Here is a 14105-nt window from a genome sequence, read left to right as displayed (position 1 = left end):
AGGGACTGGTGTCAATATGATTTTTTTAGGATATTCCAAGCTGTTGCAAAAACTGTTTAAACTCAATGTGAAACTTGATGTACCTGATTCACATTGCACACATAGGGGGCTGAAAGTAATCTAAAGCAGAGTGACCACTCACCAAATTCACAATTTTCATGACATTATGGGAACTAAAATCAGATAGAGCACAATCCTGTGCAGTTCATTCATTTATAGGTTTAGTTTACTTCTGATTCATGTTATAACTGATCAAAGAGATGAAAATGTGCAACAGTTCAATCATCTGAAGCAGAATGACTGATTAAAGTTTTGGGTAGGATCTTTTAACAGAACAGTTCTGAAGGTGAACCCACCAAAAATATCACCTTTAATCATTTTCTTTAGACACTAACTGACCTGATGTGCACATCCAGATTTTTGCTGATTATATTTCTGATTTCCAGCATTTGTGTTTTTCCTTTTATCTCCAGAATTGGCAGAACTGATAGTGTTTAATTTAAGACTGTTTGTTGATCCATGGAAAACGCTCACCTCCTTGAATTAAGATGTGATTATATTTAAGTATGATAACATACTTTTATTGATCTCTATAGTCAGTTTTTATGGCATCTCATGGTGTGTAAAAGGACTGTTTGTCATAATTAAAATGACAAAAAACATTAGTTATGAGATCCAGACAAATGAACATTTTTTTTAAAAAGCAAGTATTATTTACATTGGAGGACCCCCTGATGGCCGACTATATAAATACTGTGTTGTGACATACAGGCCAAGTAATTCCCGGGTTCTATTGCTGGTTTTTGCTGAGTTACCTGATTCTCAACTTTGTCAATGGAGGGGGGAGGGAGCGGGGCAATACCATTGGTCTCAGTGTTGCCGAAGTGTGGTTATGCAACTAGATTAGTATTCCAGAGAATGTGAGTTCAAATCCCACCCATGGCTGTGTGAGAATTTGGTTCGGTTTTAACAAAATCTGGAAATAAAAAGATGGTATCAGTAAAACTGACTATGAAGATGTTGGATTATCGCAAAAACACAACTGGTGCACTTATGTCCTTTAGGGAAGGAAAACTGCAGTCCTAATGCGGTCTGGCCTATATGTGACTCCTGTCCTACACCAACGTGGAACTGGTCTGTGAAGTGGCCCACTTCAATTGTATCAAACTGCTACCAGCAGTTCAAGAATAAGGCCCCCCACCCACTTTCTCGGGGATGGGCAATAAATGCCAGCTTTGCCAGCAACCCTCATATCCCATGAATGAATAAAAACAATTCACTGCTTTTTTTAGTTAAAAGTCCTAAAGTTATTAAATTGCAACGGATTAACAAAACTAGTGCAATATGGTCTTTCACCTCTGAAGGAGATTTAATACAGAATAATATGACGTGACAAGTATCATTACTGATCGGTATTAAGTGAAATGAGTCTGTCCAGCCTCAAACCAAGGATAGAAATTACATACAGCATAAACTCTGATTAATTGTCCAATCTCCAGAAGGATGGCTGATGTGGGGAATAACGATGTAACTCTTAATGAAGATGTAAATAAGTGGCTGGCAATCTGATGTGAAGATAATGCTGCCACTTTCATAAGTAACTTGGAATACTTTCAGCACAAAAATGACTGATACTGAAGTGATGGGCTGCACCTAAACAAAGCAGGAACATTGACGCAATATTGGGAACCATTTAAACAGTGAGGAGAGGAAATTGGATCACAGATGAAACTGATCAAAGAACAGAAGTTATAAATATAGGCATATTTGAACACAGTAACTGAGAAATAAAAGTCACCGAGGCTTGATTAAAAAGGCCTATCAATAATAAGATGTATATAAATGAATACTAGAAGTACTAGGAATAATATTCTTGAACTCTAGGCTATTATAACAGTAGGAAAATATAATATAGTCAGAAACATAGCTGATCCCAGAGGATGGTAATGAACACAACATACAAGGGTGTAGAGTGTTCAGGATAGCTAGATGTGAAAGAAAGTGGTGTAGCTGTATATGTCAGATACCTGAGAGATTAAAGAATTTGATCTTTGGGAGGTGGAAAGTTACACAGTTAGCTACTCTGGTTTGACATCTATAATGTGAAAGGGGCAAAGCTAACACTAGGATTGTGCTACACATCTCCAGATCAAAATAAAAAGGAAGATAGTTTGCTCTATAAAGTGATAAAAAGGGTATTCAAAAACAAAAGTTTTTTAATGGACTGGCGAATACCCAAGAGGAGTCTGACTCAATGTACCAGGAAAGCCAAAACAGACAGTGATCATTTTGACTTGGTAAATAACTCAAATAACATACAAGATATAAAAATTCAGACTCTCTTGGAAGATGGCAATCACAGAATGATAAAGTTCAATACAATCTGCGATTCAGAAGTAGAGGACCAAGAGTCGGGTATATCATTTCAAAAGGGCCAACTACAGAAATAAGAGAACAGGGAGGGGGAATGTCTAATCACAGTTCAATAGAGTACAAGTTGAACACCTTTAAAGGCATAATGATGAGCATGCTGGATAAATACATACTTAGGATTAGCAAGTGTAAACTAAACAGGCCTGACCCTAAATGGGTAAATAAATTAATCAGCAGTGAAATAAGGAGGAAGAAAGACTGGTACAAATCCTGTATAGAAAAAGGGGAGCAGATTTACAGCGATCAATATAGAAACGTTAAAAAATGTCAGAGGGAAAAATAGAGATGTGGATAAACCATAGATAGTGGTGCAAAATACAGCAGTCAGAATTTTTTTCAGTACTATAACTGTAAGAGGGCTAGCAGAGATGAGGTGACAACCTTAAAAGATGTAAACTGCGCTCAAACTGAGGCTAAGAATAAGATAGCTAAACTACTTATGATCATTTCATCCAAGTATTCACTAAGAAAAACATAAGCATTGTGCCCTCCATAAATTATGAGAACCCAAATAGAATTAAGGACTTTGATATAAATGAGATAGAAATTCTAAATAGGCTAAAAGGGCTCAAAATAAATAATTCCCAGGGATAAATGGTATTTATACTAGAGTACTAAGAGAGGCAAGGAATTATATCTAAGAAGCATTCATGATCATGAGAGAGGCAATGAACAGTAGTTTGGAAACAAGAAAAATAGTCCCTATTTTCAAAAATAACAAAACAAGGAACTGCTAGCCCATTACTCTGCAGTTTTTTTAAAAATATCAGGATGAGGGTGCCACTGGCAAGGCTGCATTTATTACTCATTCCTAGTTGCTCTGATAAGGTGACTGCAGTCCTTGAGCCACAACGGTTGTTTTGCTAATGGTGCTCCCATAATAGCGTTAGGTAGAGAATGCCTGGAGATTGACCCAGCGATGAAGGAATGGTGATGTATGTACATATCAAGATGATGTGTGACTTGGAGGGGAACTTGGAGGAGATGGTGTTCTGATGACACCAGTACTCTTATCCTTCTCGGTGACAGAGGTTACAGGGGAAGGAGGCGCTGTTGAAGTAACCTCGGTAAGTTACTGCAGTACATCCTGTAGGTCATACATACTACAACCACTGTGCACCAGTAGTGGACAGGTTGGATTTTTTGTCCACTGGCAGGGGTCCCAGTGAAATGATCTGTAATGTCCTGGATGGTGTCGAGATTCTTGAGTGTTGTTGTGGCTGCACCAATTCAGACAGATGGTGAGTATTACATCACAGTCCCAACTTGAGCCTTGTAGATGGTGGAGAGGCCTTGAGGGGTCAGGAGGAGTCTGAGAGTACCCAGCCTCTGCCCTATTTTTGTAGCCACAGTGTTGATATGGGTGGGCCAGTTAACCATTTGGTCAATTATAACCACCAAGATATTGATGGTGAGGGACTCAGTGAGTAGGGGTAAAAGGTGGAAAGTGCTGTTCCACAGGGATCGGTGCTGGGAGCACTGTTGTTCACAATTTACATTAATGATTTGGACTCGAAAATCGGAAGTACAATTTCAAAATTTGTGGACAACACCAATTTGGGGGGTGTAGTTAATACAAAGGAAGAGTGCGTCAAAATGCAAGAAGACATTAATAAACTTGCAGAATGGGTGTTCAATTGGCATATGAATTTCAATATAGATGTGTGAGTTGGTGCATTTTGGTAGGAAGAATGAGGAGGCCACATACTGCTTGGATAATAAGAGTCTAAATGGGGTAAAGGAGCAAAGAGATCTCAGGATACAAATACACAAATCACTAAAAGTAGCGATGGAGGTTAATAAGGCCATAGGAAAAGCTAACCAAGCACTGGACTTCATTTCTGGAGGCATAGAATTGAAAAACAGAGAAGTTATGTTAAACTTTTATAGAACCTTGGTTAGACCATACTTGGAGTACTTTGCACAGTTCTGGTCTCTATATTATAAAAAGGATAAAAATGATATAGAGGCATTGGAGAAGATGCAAAAAAGATTCACAAGGATGATATCAGAACTGAGAGGATATACTTATCAGGAAAGGCTGAACAGTTCTCCAGTCCCCTGGCAGCACCCCCATATCTAAGGATGAATGGAAGATTATGGCCAGTACCTCTGCAATTTCTACCCTTACTTCCCTCAGCAACCTCGGATGGATCCCTTTATCTACTTTAAGAACAGCTGGCCTTTCTAGTACCTCTTCTTTATCAATTTTTAGTCCATCCAGTATCTCACTTACGTCTTCCTTTACTGACACTCTGGCAGCATCTTTTTCCTTGGTAAAGACAGATGCAAAGTATTCATTTAATACCTCAGCCACCTCTACCTCCATGAGTAGATCTTTTTGGTCCCTAATCGGCCGCAGCCCTTTTCTTACTACCTGTTTACTGTGTACATGCCTATAGAAGACTTATATTTCACTTTTATGTTGGCTGCCAGTTTATTCTCATTCTCTCTCTGCCCCTCTAATTTCCTTTTTCACTTCCCCTCTGAACTTTCTATATTCAGCCTGGTTCCCACTGGTGTTATCAACCTGATATCTGTCAGACGCCCCTTTTTTCTGCTTCATCTTACTCTCTATCGCTTTTGTCATCCAGGGGGCTCTGGCTTTAGTTGATACTGGGGAGTAAGGGTTAAATTATAAGGACAGGTTGCATAAACATGGTTTGTATTCCCCGAATTTAGAAGGTTGAGGGGTGATCTAATTGAGGTATTTAAAATGACAAACGGATTCGATAAGGTAGACACAGAAAAACTATTTCCTCTGTTGGGGAACATGAGTCTTTAAATTAGAGCTAGGCCATTTAGGATTGAAATCAGGAACCAGTTTTCACACATAGAGTAGTGGAAATCCAGAACTCCCCCCAGAAGACTGTGGATGCTGGGTCAATTGAAATTCTACAGACTAAGGTTTTTGTTAGGTTTGGGTATCAAGGGATATAGAACAAAGGCAGGTAAATGGACTTGAGATACAGATCAGCCATAGCAAATCTTCTCCTCCGCCCTCCACAACTTGTTTTGTGAATTACAGAAGACAGTGGGTTGAAAAGATTGCTGTAGCAGAATAGTCGGGCAAAAAGATGATGGCCCAGAATTTGCTATCAAGGTAACGGTGAGGCTAACGGCATTCCCTATTATTTATGCACAAATCCCACAGCAACTTTAGGCGAGGGCAGATGCGCAGTTAAAAGCGCAAATCCGAAAGTTGCTGTCTGAGATGCATTGCAACGCTGCTAAGTTCGCTAAAACGACACCTCGCTGGCTGCCTCACAAATCAAATGCATTGAACAGTGTGAAGTTCTTGTATTTGTGCAGTAGATACGAACTAAACTCGAAAGTTAGGGCTTGTCCATTTCAGTCTAACGGCGGGCACCGTTCGTTGCCTAGCTATAGCACATTGTGGGCCAAAAAAAATTAATGATTCCAAAAAACCGCCAAACAGACGAGGCAACGGAACTACGCTGCCTACATGAAAACCAAGAGCAGGAAGCTTGAGAAACTCGGCATCACCACCAGCAACGACCAAGCTTCCCCTGGTACCACGGTTGCAACCACAGGGAAGTCTATTGTCAATTTATCCGACCACACCCTTCAACCAGACGAAATCGAAGTTCTCAGCCGAGGGCTCAATTTCTGCCCCACTACCAAAATGGACCCCACTAGTCTCGCGGCGGACACAGAGGAATTCATCAGGAGAATGAGGCTCCGGGAATTCTACCACAAACCCCAAGATTTCAGCAGCGAACCCAATGAGACAATCGACGATCCGGAACAGCAGACAGAGGGATCCGCGGTACAGCAACCGAAGAGGAAAGAGTCAAACTGGACTCCTCCGGAGGGTCGCTGCCCTCAGCTGGACATGTATGCTCAAGCTGTCAGGAAATGCGTCAATGCCAGATTCATCAGCCGCACTCAGAAGACAGTCCAGAATGTCACCCGAGCACAACGCAACGCCATCAACGCTCTCAAGACCAACCGCAACATCGTCATCAAACCAGCGGACAAAGGAGGAGCCATAGTCATACAGAACAGAACAGACTATTGCAAAGAAGCATACCGACAACTGGACAACCAGGAACACTACAGACGGTTACCCGCAGATCCGACCAAAGAACACACCCACCAGCTCAACAAACTGATCAAGACCTTCGATCCAGACCTTCAAAGCATCCTACGCATTCTCATCCCACGTAATCCCCGCGTGGGAGACTTCTACTGCCTCCCAAAGATACACAAAGCCAACACACCCGGACGTCCCATCGTATCAGGCAACGGAACCCTGTGTGAGAACCTCTCTGGATACATCGAGGGCATCCTGAAACCCATCGTACAGGGAACCCCCAGCTTCTGTCGCGACACTACAGACTTCCTACAAAAACTCAGTACCCACGGACCAGTTGAACCAGGAACACTTCTCACCACGATGGACGTCTCGGCACTATACACCAGTATCCCCCACGATGACGGCATCGCTGCAACAGCATCAATACTCAACACCAACAACAGCCAATCTCCGGAAGCCATCCTACAACTCATCCGCTTCATCCTGGATCACAATGTCTTCACCTTCGATAACCAGTTCTTTACCCAAACACACGGAACAGCCATGGGGACCAAATTCGCACCCCAATACGCCAACATTTTCATGCACAAGTTCGAGCAGGACTTCTTCACTGCACAAGACCTCCAACCAACACTATACACCAGATACATCGACGACATTTTCTTTCTATGGACCCACGGCAAGGAATCACTAAAGAGACTACACGATAACATCAACAAGTTCCATCCCACCATCAAGCTCACCATGGACTACTCCTCAGAATCAGTTTCTTTCTTGGACACACGAATCTCCATCAAAGACGGGCACCTCAGCACCTCACTCTACCGCAAGCCCACGGACAACCTCACGATGCTCCACTTTTCCAGCTTCCACCCTAACCACGTCAAAGAGGCCATCCCCTATGGACAGGCCCTGCGAATACACAGGGTCTGCTCAGACGAGGAGGAACGCGATGGACACCTACAGACGCTGAAAGACGCCCTAGTAAGAACGGGATATGACGCTCGACTCATCGATCGACAGTTCCGACGGGCCACAGCAAAAAATCGCATAGACCTCCTCAGGAGACTAACACGGGACGCAACCAACAGAGTACCCTTTGTCGTCCAGTACTTCCCCGGAGCGGAGAAACTACGCCATGTTCTCCGCAGCCTTCAACATGTCATCAATGAGGACAAACACCTCGCTATGGCCATCCCCACACCTCCACTACTCGCCTTTAAACAGCCACCCAACCTCAAACAGACCATCGTTCGCAGCAAATTACCCAGCTTTCAAGAGAACAGCGTCCACGACGCCACACAACCCTGCCACGGTAACCTCTGCAAGACATGCCAGATCATCGACACAGATACCACCATCACACGAGATGACACCACCCACCAGGTGCATGGTTCATACTCCTGTGACTCGGCCAACGTTGTCTACCTCATACGTTGCAGGAAAGGATGCCCCAGAGCATGGTACATTGGCGAGACCATGCAGACGCTGCGACAACGGATGAACGGACACCGCGCAACAATCGCCAAACAGGAGGGTTCCCTCCCAGTCGGGGAACACTTCAGCAGTCATGGACATTCATCCACCGACCTTCGGGTAAGCGTACTCCAAGGCGGCCTTCGAGACACACGACAACGCAAAATCGTCGAGCAGAAATTGATAGCCAAGTTCCGCACCCATGAGGACGGCCTCAACCGGGATCTTGGGTTCATGTCACGCTACACGTTACCCCACCAGCGAACAAATGTTATCTGTTTTTAATATAATGGGTCATTTGCTGGCTCTCTCTGCCTTCCGGATGTTTCTGCCTCTCTCTGTGTTTTTTTTTCTCTGTTTTTTTTCCCTGTTTGTTTTTTTGTTGAATGTGTATTCGGGGGTTCTGCAGATGACACCTCTCTGTCTGAACACGGTGATTGCCTTGGCAACGGGCAGTTGCAGGGGCAGTCTGTAAACACCATGTATTGTTCAATATGTATAAATGCGTAGGCTTCAAGGAGCTCTTGAAACATTTGCCTGAGGAAGGAGAAAATCTCCGAAAGCTTGTGAATTTAAAATAAAATTGCTGGACTATAACTTGGTGTTGTAAAATTGTTTACAAAAATGAATGAAAGCTGCAGGAAAACCTTGATTAAAGAAAAAAAATACAAGGAACTCTATATAGTCAGTATGCATTGATTAACTGCTCTAATGAGCAATATTAAATGGACAGTAAAAGAGATAGTAAAAGGACAGTTAGAGGCACACAAGTCCAACATGAAAGTGACTGCTTGACTGCCAGCAATTATGGCAACCAGAATCTATTTGGCTCCATCTGTCTCTAATGGGAGAACTGGTAACATGATCCAAGTATAGAGATTACCTCACCCACGGGATGAAAAGTAAACTTAGTGATAGAGTTTTCATGGAGTTCAGGATCACTAACAAATGAGGCAGATACAGCTATGGTGTTATCAATATTTCATTGAAACAAACCAGTTGAGGCTCTCATGATGGCTCAGCGAGTTTATTCGGTATCAGAGCTGTAAGACAATTGGATCAGTGCTGATTTAGCTGATGATATATGTGTCACAATTGGCTTCAGCACTGCTGGCTTAGGGAAGAAAAACTTCAGTCATGATTCCCAGTCCTGGGGCATGATTTTGACCTTGAGTCGGGAACTCAGCGGGTGGGTAGATATTCGCATTGGAAACCCAGAAGTGAGTTGAGTGCATCGGAATCTGCGATCGCAACTCAATTGAAGGTAATTATTTTTGCTTCCGGGTTTCCTGTGCGACAGCTAGCCAGATTGACAGGCTGGTTGTCGGTCAGGAGGGGAAGCAGATGGGAATCGAAGAGGAGGGGGTGGGGGGGAGAAATTGTGGGCTGTGGATGACATGGGAGCAGGGGGGGTCTGATGCCATGGAGGCCATCGGGGGAGGGTCTCAGCCATTGGGGGTGGGGGGGTCTCAGCTGAGCGTGGGGGTGGCGGCTGATCTCAGGGGTCTGATCGCAGCAGTAAAGTTTTTTTTTACAATGTTTGTCTTTATTCAGAGTAATGCGAAAAATCAAATATTCAAACATTTCTCCAATATTCCTCTTCATAATATTCAGCATCACTGGGCATATCATACAAAACGTTCATATTTGGAAATTTGCAAATAACACTTTTATGGTTAACTGAGAATAATTCTTGTTACAATATTCCCAGCTTTAGGTATTTGGAAATGAAGACCTACGAAAAAAACAATAAATTGCTAATTTGAGCAAATGAGTATTTCAATTAAAAACATTAATTGTTTCGGTAATTATATAATATGTTTTTGAATTTAAAATTCTGTTGAAAAGATGATTTTGCATTCCATATTTATTTTCATCAGGATTTCAACAACTAGTTGACAGTATTTTAGCACTGAAACAGTCTGTGTTCAGAAACAACTACTAACTAGTTTTCTTTATATAATTTGTACATGACTTTAATCCAGAGAAATAAAAAAAGATGCATCTGTGGAACACAGAGTTAACAACTGACACAACAAAAGGTACTCCATGCTTCAACAAGCCTCCTGTTTTCAAAACCATTTATTTAAAAACCTACGAACAGATCCAATCTCTTAAGGATAAGACAATGCTTAAAACAATCGATCACCAATGATGTCTGCAAAGTGAATTTTTAGTCTCACAGTTTATGGTTACCATAATGACAATACCTGTATATATTTTTCATAATATGCAAATCTTTTACCTACTTCGGTTCTGACATTTATCTTCAGCATGGTTCCACCAACAGTTTCCGTTTCTAATGTTTTGTGTATTGTGGAAGGGGGTTTTCCACTGCTTGGCATTTCCTCTACACTGTATTCTGCAGTTTATGATTCTACCCATGGATTCAGCATGCCAAAATTATAATGCTAGAGGTTTTGTCACATCTGAGACAATGTGACGATAAGAGACGGCAGCAGAATTGCAAGGCAAGGCCCTAGGCCCAGTACACCTCCACATTCTATTGCATTTTCTTCAGCAAGGAATGGATGACAGGCGTCCGGACGTCTTCTGATTTTCTGAGATCTGAGATGATCACATTTCAGGGATTCATTAAACATTATTTCTATAGGGTCCATTGTAATTGGTCCAAGAGTGCATTCGCAGCTGTCATCTACAACAACCATGAAGAGGTTACTGCTTGGAATCTGCTGGATGACAAATGACTGTTGGCAGCCTTCATAGTTGATTGCTTCTGTGGTTTCCTTTATGGTTTGTTCAGACACAAAGGCTGGATATTCAATGTCACATGGCTGGAGAACTTGCTCAGATGTCTGTGCTCATGGATCCAGCCCTTCTCCTTTTCATTAGCAAAATTGAAAAGCCATGGGAAACCCATGCAGATAAAGTAAAAATGGTTTCAGATTTAGAATCCACAAAAAATTAAGTACCTCAATTATTTCAATGAGTTAAATTGCCCCTTTAATAATCCGCCCGCCAGCATAAGGTGGAGATGGAACTTTTGGGTTTCAGATGTGCGCGGAAGTGAGAGTGTTGGAGCCGGATTGCGGTCGCACTTCAAAAAAATGCTACTATAGCCTCCCACCCGCCTCCAACCCACCCGTTCTATTGGGGGGTTAAAATTCACCCCCTGATCTCTATCCAGCGACTTTTTTGCAAAAATAAGTGGGGTCGATTTTGGTGTGGAGCACAGAACTGGGGGGTGGTGGGTGGGGCATCTGATACGCCCACTTGATGACGTTGGGCGGGAGGCCCAATCAATTTTGGTGATTGGGACTCACTTAAATAGAACAGGCAAACTGCCAGTGCTAATTACATTGCTTATTAGGCAGCTCGTTGTTTGGGAGGGTGGGAAATCTGGCGGGAAAGACTCATCTTAAAGTGTAAGGCTGACAGAGCGATTAAATGGAGCAGCAGATTTTGTGACAGGGAAATTTTATAAGCTCACACGGCAGCAAGGAGATGAACTTATGGGAGCCTTAAGGCTCAAAACTCTCAAGAGACTGAAGAAAAATGGGTTTTGCTTACTATAGCTAAGGATCCGTTGAAATAGTGCTCTTATGGCCATCTCCCAACCTGTACCACCCATGGTTTGTGGGTAGGCTGATGGAATAGCGGTGGCGGCAATGATTGACATGAAAATGGCGTTGGGGAAAATGACGTCAGTTGATCCCTGTTTGAAAATTTTAATTAGGCCTCCACCTGTTTCTGGCAGGCACTGGCGCCTAAATTGAGGTCTATCTGAAAATCAGAACTGGCATACCTCCAGCAGTAAGTTGGCAGATTTCTTTTTACCTGACATTTGTCTCACTACAGGTGGTGAGATGAAAATTGGCCCCAGTGTGTGGTGAAGACAGGTGAGATCAGGATCAGGCTCAGCTATGATGACGCACAGTTGAATAGGTTGCTAACACTCACACATGATGAATGGCCACTTTGGTGAGATACCACCAGGCACTGGCACCTGTGGACCTGTAACCCAGAAGAGTCAATGGCTTCAAGAGAGGAGAGGGGGAAAAAATGAAAACATGCAGCCTGCCCTATTTCATACAAATATACAAAAACAGCAGGAAAAAAATAATTGGTTCCATCCAGCCTGCCCTGTCAAGACGTGGTGCAGCCTGTATGCACCATCAACCCACTCCCTTCCCAGTCATGCAAAATCCTGGGAGAAACAATACAAAGCTTAAGATAATTGATGAAAAAACTCAGAAATTCCTCTTCAACCCTCCAAGAAAATCATGCCAAATCCAAGAGATGCAGCTGCATCCTCACCTGCACAATGTCCCACAATAACTCATATCAATACAGGTTGGGAGATGGCCATAACAGCGCTACCTCTCATACACCTGCTATAACTTGAGTTGTCGGGCATTTGTCCAGCTCCCAAGTGAAGGATTGCAGTGAATTAATACTTGCTGCGTGTTTGAGTAATCTATTCTAGAGGTCAATGACTTTCTTTGAAAATAAATACTTCCTTGATCAGCTGTTGCGAGGAAACCGGCCTTCTTAGAAAAGGGTCAATTCCTGATGCCTGCATTCGTCTATAGCCAGATGTGCCGGCACTGGGCTCCAGCAGCTGGACAATGCTGCAATTTACTACAACCCACCCTCCCAACCTAGTGGATACCCTAACTGCATGAATGCTGATGCAGGCTCCTGTTAACTTTATTTAAATTGCCTGACCCCAGAATTCTGATGGAGTGAGTCACATAATTGCCCAATGCAAGGGAAGTCCTGCTCCACCATTGTAATGGCAGCCAAGCAGGATCGTGGATTTATAGGACCCAATGATCCAACAGGATGATCAATGATGAAGCCATTGACTCTTTTCTGGGCTATAGCTCCACAGGTGCCAATGCCTGGTGGAACCTTCCCTAAGTGGCCATTGTTCATGTGGGATGATCAAGGACATGGTTGTATCATTTGAAAAATGTTACTTATTGGCCTGACAGAATTGTTCTTCCTCATCACCTTGAGTTTTAACCTCTCTAATGCTCTCCTCACTGACCTGCCCTCCTTAACAAATGACAATGAATTCAAAACTCTTCAGCTGCATCCTCATATGCACAATATCATGCAGTCTCATCATCTCTCCCAGTCTTTGCGAAACTTCACTAGCTCTTCATACCTCAGCAAATTGATTTTAAGATTCTTGTCCTCACTTTCAAATCCCTCCATGGCTTCACCCCATCCAGCCACTCAAGCGCAGTGATCTTGCCCCACCCAACCTCAAGTGACCTTCTGCCATATCTCCCCACATGCACACTTTGCCCCTGCAACACAGTTTATCCATTGTTCCCTGCTCCTTCTGCCAGTTCCATGAGTGGCTTTTATTTTAGCCATTACGCCCTGCCTTCTGAAACTCCCTCTATCCTGTCCGTTTTCAAAAGCCTTCTAAAAACCTTTCTCTTCAAACCCTCTTTTCATTCCCCTTCAGTTCTCACTTTTCCTTTCTGCCTTCCTCAGTGCCCACAGTTTTCCTCTGTCCTTTAAAATGTTTTGAGGGCATGTAAGGAGCACAGCTGAAATCTATCTTGTTATCTTGTTATTTTTTTTTATTCGTTCATGGGATGTGGGCGTCACTGGCGAGGCCAGCATTTATTGCCCATCCCTAATTGCCCTTGAGAAGGTGGTGGTGAGCCGCCTTCTTGAACCGCTGCAGTCCGTGTGGTGAAGGTTCTCCCACAGTGCTGCTGGGAAGGGAGTTCCAGGATTTTGACCCAGCGACGATGAAGGAATGGCGATATATTTCCAAGTCAGGATGGTGTGTGACTTGGAGGGGAACGTGCAGGTGGTGTTGTTCCCATGTGCCTGCTGCTCTTATCCATCTAGGTGATAGAGGTCACGGGCTTGGGAGGTGCTGTCGAAGAAGCCTTGGCGAGTTGCTGCAGTGCATCCTGTGGATGGTACACACTGCAGCCACAGTGCACTGGTGGTGAAGGGAGTGAATGTTTAGGGTGGTGGATGGGGTGCCAATCAAGTGGGCTGCTTTGTCCTGGATGGTGTCGAGCTTCTTGAGTGTTGTTGGAGCTGCGCTCATCCAGGCAAGTGGAGAGTATTCCATCAAACTCCTGACTTGTGCCTTGTCGATGGTGGAAATGTTTTGGGGAGTCAGGAGGTGAGTCACTCG

Source organism: Heptranchias perlo, chromosome 3 (assembly GCF_035084215.1).
Source record: "Heptranchias perlo isolate sHepPer1 chromosome 3, sHepPer1.hap1, whole genome shotgun sequence".
NCBI lineage: Eukaryota > Metazoa > Chordata > Chondrichthyes > Hexanchiformes > Hexanchidae > Heptranchias > Heptranchias perlo.
Note: the sequence above shows the minus strand (reverse complement) of the source record.